Here is a 6,581-nt window from a genome sequence, read left to right as displayed (position 1 = left end):
AGCCACTCAGCAGCTTCCAGAGTGCTCAGCCCACAGATGATAAGGGAGTTGGGAGAGATGATAGCAACTGTCAATGTCTTTCTGCTATCCCTGGGGCAGGACTCTGCTGCTTTGCAGATTTTTAGATCCAGGGTTCAGTCTGGGCCCCGACACTACCATAGTGGAGCAGGGACCCTCCAGGGAAGAGGAGAGTGCCTGTGGTCCTCCGCAGATCAGAGCACAGGAAGGAGAATGGTCAGAGTCTCTCATAAGACCTTGAAGAAATTGGGGGGGTATTCCCAAAAAACCCAAAAGCTTTGAAAGTGTAGTAAATCAGTCATAGGCTGAGGAATGGAGCAAATAACAGAAAAAGAAAGCCTGACCATAGACTGTTACTTTGGTCCCATGGAGGATCATAACACACATTTAGAAGATGACTAAGTCAAAGCTTCTGTATTCAAAGCCTCCAAGAGAAATAGGAATTGGGTTCAGGCTTTGGAAGCTCCAAAAAGACTTTGAAAAGCAAGTAAGGGAGGTAGAGGAAAAATTGGGAAGAGAAGTAAATCATGAAAAACAAGTCAGCAGCTTGGTGAAGAAGATACCAAAAAAACACTGAAGAAAATAACATGTTAAAAACTAGTTTAGGTCAAATGGAAAAAGCAGTCCTAAAAAAAGGCAAATAAGGGAAAGAATGCCTTAGAAAGCAGAATTGGCCAGTTGGAAAAAGAAATAAAAAAGCTCTCTGAAGAAGATAACTCCTTCAAATGTAGAATGAAATAAAAGAAGCTGATGACTTTGTGAGAAATCAAGAAACTATAAAATAAACTCGAACAAAAAACTAAAAGAAAATGTGAAATATCTCATTAGAAAAACAACTGACGTGTTCGCTTCAGCAGCACATATACTAAAATTGGAACAATACAGAGAAGATTAGCATGGCCCCTGCTCAAGGATGACACGCAAATTCGTGAAGCGTTCCATATTTTTCCATGTCCCACAGGAAGTTCTCGGCTCCCAGGCATGGGTCTCTGGGCTTCCTGCCCCAAAAGAGAAGCAGCTGCCACCAGGGCAAGGTGAAGAGCTTCCCCAAGGACAACCCCACAAGCCCATCCACCTAACCACCTTTCTGGGTTACAAGGTCGGCATGACCTACATCTTCCTAGACGTGGACAGGCCTGGCTCGAAGGTCAACAAGAAGGAAGTGGTGGAGGCTGTTCACCATCGTGGAGACACCCCCCCATGGTCATTGTAGGCATCGTGGGCTATGTGCAGAATCCGTGAGGCCTCCAGAGTTTCAAAACCATCTTTGCTGAGCACATCAGTGATGAGTGTAAGAAGCGATTCTACAAGAACTGGCATAAGTCCAAGAAGAAGGCCTTCACCAAGTACTGCAAGAAGTGGCAAGATGATGATGGCAAGAAGCAATTGGAGAAAGAAGTACTGCCAGGTGATCCGAGTCATTGCCCACACCCAGATGCGCCTGCTCCCTCTGAGGCAGAAGAAATCTCACCTGATGGAGATCCAGGTAAATGGTAGCAATGTGTCTGAGAAACTGGACTGGGCCTGTGAGAAACTGGAGCAGCAGGTGCCTGTGTCCACTGTGTTTGGGCAAGACGAGATGATTGATGTCATTGGAGTGATCAAGGGTAAGGGTTACAAAGGTGTTACCAGCCACTGGCACACAAAGAAACTGCCCCCCAAAACCCACTGAGGCCTACGTAAGGTGGCATGTATTGGAGCCTGGCATCCTGCCTCTGTGGCCTTCTCTGTTGCCCGGGCTGGTCAGAAGGGCTACCACTACCGCACTGAGATCAACAAGAAGATCTACAAGATTGGCTAGGGCTATCAGATCAAGAACGGCAAGCTGATCGAAAACAACGCATCCACTGACTACAATCTGTCTGACAAGAGCATCAATTCTCTGGGAGGCTTCGTCCACTATGGCAAAGTGACCAATGACTTTATCATGCTGAAAGGCTGTGTCATTGAGACCAAGATGTGGGTCCTCACCCTGCGAAAGTCTCTACTGGTACAGACCAAATGCCGTGCCCTGGAGAAGATTGACTTGAAGTTTATTGACACCACTTCCAAATTTGGCCATGGTCGCTTCCAGACTGTGGAGGAGAAGAAAGCTTTCATGGGACCACTCAAAAAGGACAGTGTTGCAAAGGAAGAAGCTGCCTAAGGTTACCAAGCCGACTTGGAGCTGGTGGATTCTCAATAAATGCAAATTATTTTCAAAAAAAAAAAAGAAAAGAAAAACAACTGACCTAGAAAACAGATCCAAAAGAAATAATTTTAAAATTATTGGGCTACCTGAAAGTCATGACCAGAAAAAGAGCCCAGACTTCATTTTTCAAAACATTGTCTAACAAAATTGCCCTGAGATCAGAAGCAGGGGGTAAAATAGAAATTGAGGGAATCTACTGATCACCTCCTGAAAGAGATCCTCTCCCCCCCACACCAAAAAAAAACTCCCAGGCATATTATAGCCAAATTCCAAAACTCCTAAGTCAAAGAGAAAATGTTACAAATTGCCAGAAAGAAACAATTCAACTACTGTGCATGTACAATCAGGATTACACAGGATTTAGTAGCGTCTACATTAAGAACTTGTAGGACTTGGAATATGATATTTCAAAGGCAAAAGAGCTTGGATTACAACCGAGAATTAACTACCCAACAAAACTGAGCATCTTCTTTCAGGGAAAAAGATGGACATTCAATGAAATAGGGGACTTTCAATTTCCTGTTGAAACAACCAGAGCTGAACAGAAAGTTTGATCTCCAAATATAGGACTTAGGTGAAGCATAGAGGGGGATGGATAAGAAGGACTAATTATAAGGAATTTAATGATGTTGAAATATGTGTATTCCTACATGGGAAGAAGATACTGATAACTTATATGAACCTTTTCAATTATAAGTGCAGTTAGAAGGAGCATATATAGGCATAGGATGGAGATGAATATAATGGTTAAATAAACAATAAAGATGGAGTTGATAGGTGATAAAGGAAAGTACTGGGAAAAGGGAAAAGGAGAGGTAGAATAAGTTAAGATATTTCACATAAAAGAGTCAAGAAAAAGTTTTTGCAATGGAGTGGAAAAGGGGAAGGAGAGGGTGAATTAGTGAACCTTCATTCTCATCAGAAAGGACTCAGAGAAGAAATAACAAACATTATTAAAAAGGGTATAGAAATCTATCTTACCCTAGAGAAAAATGAGAGAAAAGGGATGGGATAAGGGGGACAGGGGGAAGGGAGGAGGGAGTAGATGACAGAAGAAAGGGAAGTTTGTAAGAGAGGGTAGTCAGATACAACACACCTCTGAGGAAGGATAGGGTAAAAGGAGAAAACAGAATAAATGGGAGTGAGGAGGAATAGAATGGAGGGAAATACAGCTAGTAATAATAACTGCAGAAAAAGATATTGAAGCATATTCTCTGATATTCTCAAAAGATATTCTCTGATGGATTTATGACAAAAAAGGCAACTCATCCCAGAGACAGAGTTGATGGAATCTGAACATGTTTTTTCCCTCTCATTTCATTTCTGTAGAGGTTTCTCTAGCTTTCTGGGAGAGGTGTGGTTTATGTTTACTTTCACAACAAGATTATTGTAATAATATGAAAAATAAATTAAAAAAGAAAAAATAAGAAAGGAAGGGAGGGAGAAAGGATAAAGGAAGGAAGGAAGGAGAAAGAAAAAGAGAAAGAAAGAAAGAAAGAAAGAAAGAAAGAAAGAAAGAAAGAAAGAAAGAAAGAAAGAAAGAAAGAAAGAAAGAAATTCCAGTCCTGTCCAACTCTTCATGACTCCATTTGGGTTTTTCTTGGCAGATAGTAGAATGGTTTTCCAGAATATGTGATCTCTAAAGTATTTCTATACAGTGGATTTCTGGTTTCTTAAGCCATTTGTGGAGGGGAAATAATGGGGAAAGAATAAGATGAAAAGACTAAGGATAGAAATTAAAAGGGTTGGTCCAGTAATCCTGTTGTCCTATCTGTCCTAGGGTCCCAAGTTTCCCTTACTTAGATATACCCTGTCCCTCCCCTGCTGATTATTCTTTTAGTCCCTTTTCCCCTGTCAGTGAGACTATATCTTATAATATAGAGGTTCTGAAAACTCAAGTCTTTCAAACCTAGGATAACCATACTTGAAGATTCCCTCAAGAATAAATGGAAAAAGGCAAAGGATTTACCAAATAAGATTAAGAGGACTGAAATGTGGGCAGCTAGGTGGCACAATGGATACAACAATGGGCCTGGAGTCAGGAAGATGAGTTCAAATACAGACAACCACTAGCAAATCATTTAATCCTATTTGCTTCAATTTCCTCATCTGTAGGTGGTTACTTCAGTTATCTTTGCCAAAATGGGGTCACAGAGATGACTGAAAAATGACTAAACACAGGAAAATGTAACCTCTGGTTATACAGGACAAAGAGTGAAAAGAAGGACGAAATCAGTGAAAAGAGAATTCTGGGTGTTAGAGAGTAAAATAAAATGTATTATGTTTATTTTATCTATATATTTGTACATATCACTCCAAACTAATGTAAGTTCCTCAAGGGCAGAACAATTTCATTTTTATCTTTATATTCCCAGGACTAGCATCAGGCCTGATGTTTAGTAGGTGTTTAATTGATTGTTTAATTGATAATAGCAATTCATTCATTTTTTTTTAGGTTTTTGAAAGGCAAATGGGGTTAAGTGGCTTGCCCAAGGCCACACAGCTAGGTAATTATTAAGTGTCTGAGACTGGATTTGAACCCAGGTACTCCTGACTCCAGGGCCGGTGCTTTATCCACTGCGCTGCCTAGGTGCCCCCAATTCATTCACTTTTAAAAGGGCTTTGCTCCCTACAATTCTGCTAAGTTGATATTGTTATTCCCATTTTATATATGAGAAATAGAAAGTTCCTAAGGATAAAGTTATTTGCCCAGATGATAAGATAAGAATCAGATTCAGGGCTCTAACTAAGATTTTCTAAATCTTAATTGAGCTAATTTTCCAAGTTTGTCTTCTTAATTTGTGCTAGGGTCAGTGTGAGGATTCCCAGCATCAGAGAAAATAGACATTGGTGCTGACTGTGCATGTGAAAGAACCAACACAATAAAAAGATAAACTAAAATTCATTTGGTTGTATAAGAATAATATGTAAATTGCTTACTATTATGCCTAATGAGCCTGTAGCACAATAACAATTACATATCTCATTAAATATATCTCAGATTAACTTTATTATAAATTTTCTTTTGTGAGAATCAAGTAAAGAATCTTTGATTGTAAGCTCAGCCTTCACAGTTTAATGTTGTTCATGTATCAGAGTCCTCTGTTCAAAACTTGAAAACATTAGGTAGAAATTCAAATTGCTCAGGATTTTTGCCTGCCTCCATCTTGGTGATCTGCCCAATTCTTCCAGTCTTGCCTGACTCCCTGGGCCACAAACATTTCAGTGGATGCTCTGAATAGGGAACCTCATCATAGCACCTTGCCCCTACCCCTGCCTTACCTAATGGTTCTCACTCTCATCTCTCCATGCCCTGGTTTGATAACCAAGGTAGAAAGCTTGTATTACAGCATCCAAGAGAAGTGCTACCCATAGAGGGGTATGGAACAACAAGTCACAAGTCATCCATTTGAATTGCCTCCCTCATGTGTCTTTTGGCTCAGAACTTTAAGGTTTACCAAAGGAAGGTTTTGTTTCTTTTTCTCATTTAATTAAGAAAAGAAAAAGAAGTCTGTTTTTTTTCTGAGTTTAATGACTGTTCCTTTTAGTTTGCACTATCTTGCAAATGACTTCTTAAATTGAAGACCAGAAAACACTCAATTATTTGAGATATTTACTGTCACATCCCATAGCAACACAGCTGCTGCTGAGTGTCTGGTTCCTGAAGCTCACACTGAGACTGGAGCCCCAGACGTCTTCATGGTGCTGAGATTCTGCAAAAATGAAAAGAACAACTGCTTTGTCTGCAAGTTCTGGGCTGGAGACAAGAATCACCTCTTCAGCAGGGCCAGGGACACAGAACCATCTCCCTTGTGTGCATTCCAAAGGGGCAGACTAATCCACAGGACTCCTTAGGGTTACAGCTGCCTTCGTAGGCAGGCTATCAGGCCAAAGGACCATCTGCTTCCCATTTAAAACATCCACATTTCTCTCCTTCCAGAAAGAAATGTAACGCAAAAAATTGTCCTCACTTCCATCAGTTCTCTCGTCTCCCTAAAATAATAGTTCAAGATTTGCTGTGGACCTAAATAGTGGAGAAAACCCCAGTTCAGAAAGTTAAAAAGAATATAGGCAGAACACCTGTTTCCATACTAAATTCATCTCTTTTCTACGAAGATGATGTTAGATCATTTAAAAAAAAAACCCTCACCCATGATAGTAGCATAGAATTGTCCTTAATAACTACTCAAAAAAACAGAAAGAGATTAAGTCTAAGTTCTCCTCTGGAGAAATTCACATGCTACCTGGTTTCTATTCCAAAGGAAAGGAGTCCCGCCTACCCAGGTGTGTGATCTGTAACATAGGAGATTTATCCATAAAGGAAGAGATGCCTCCTGATCCAAGTTCTGTCTTCTGCCTATGGTGCAGCAGC

The 6,581-nt window shown here is 40.4% G+C and overlaps 1 non-coding gene and 1 pseudogene across 1 annotated transcript; both read left to right on the top strand.

Annotated features, from left to right (window-relative positions):
• Positions 1-859: 859 nt before the first annotated feature.
• On the top strand, positions 860-966 carry LOC141510326 (U6 spliceosomal RNA). The gene has a single exon (XR_012474825.1). It is a non-coding gene; the product is annotated as a U6 spliceosomal RNA (small nuclear RNA).
• A 2-nt stretch (positions 967-968) lies between these two features.
• LOC141521693 (large ribosomal subunit protein uL3 pseudogene) lies at positions 969-2,200 on the top strand (annotated as a pseudogene).
• Positions 2,201-6,581: the final 4,381 nt, after the last annotated feature.

The sequence above is a fragment of the Macrotis lagotis genome, chromosome 1, assembly GCF_037893015.1.
Source record: "Macrotis lagotis isolate mMagLag1 chromosome 1, bilby.v1.9.chrom.fasta, whole genome shotgun sequence".
NCBI classification, from domain to species: Eukaryota; Metazoa; Chordata; class Mammalia; order Peramelemorphia; family Peramelidae; genus Macrotis; species Macrotis lagotis.
The sequence above is the reverse complement of the archived record's forward strand: the minus strand, read 5'-3'. Positions and strand labels throughout refer to the sequence as shown.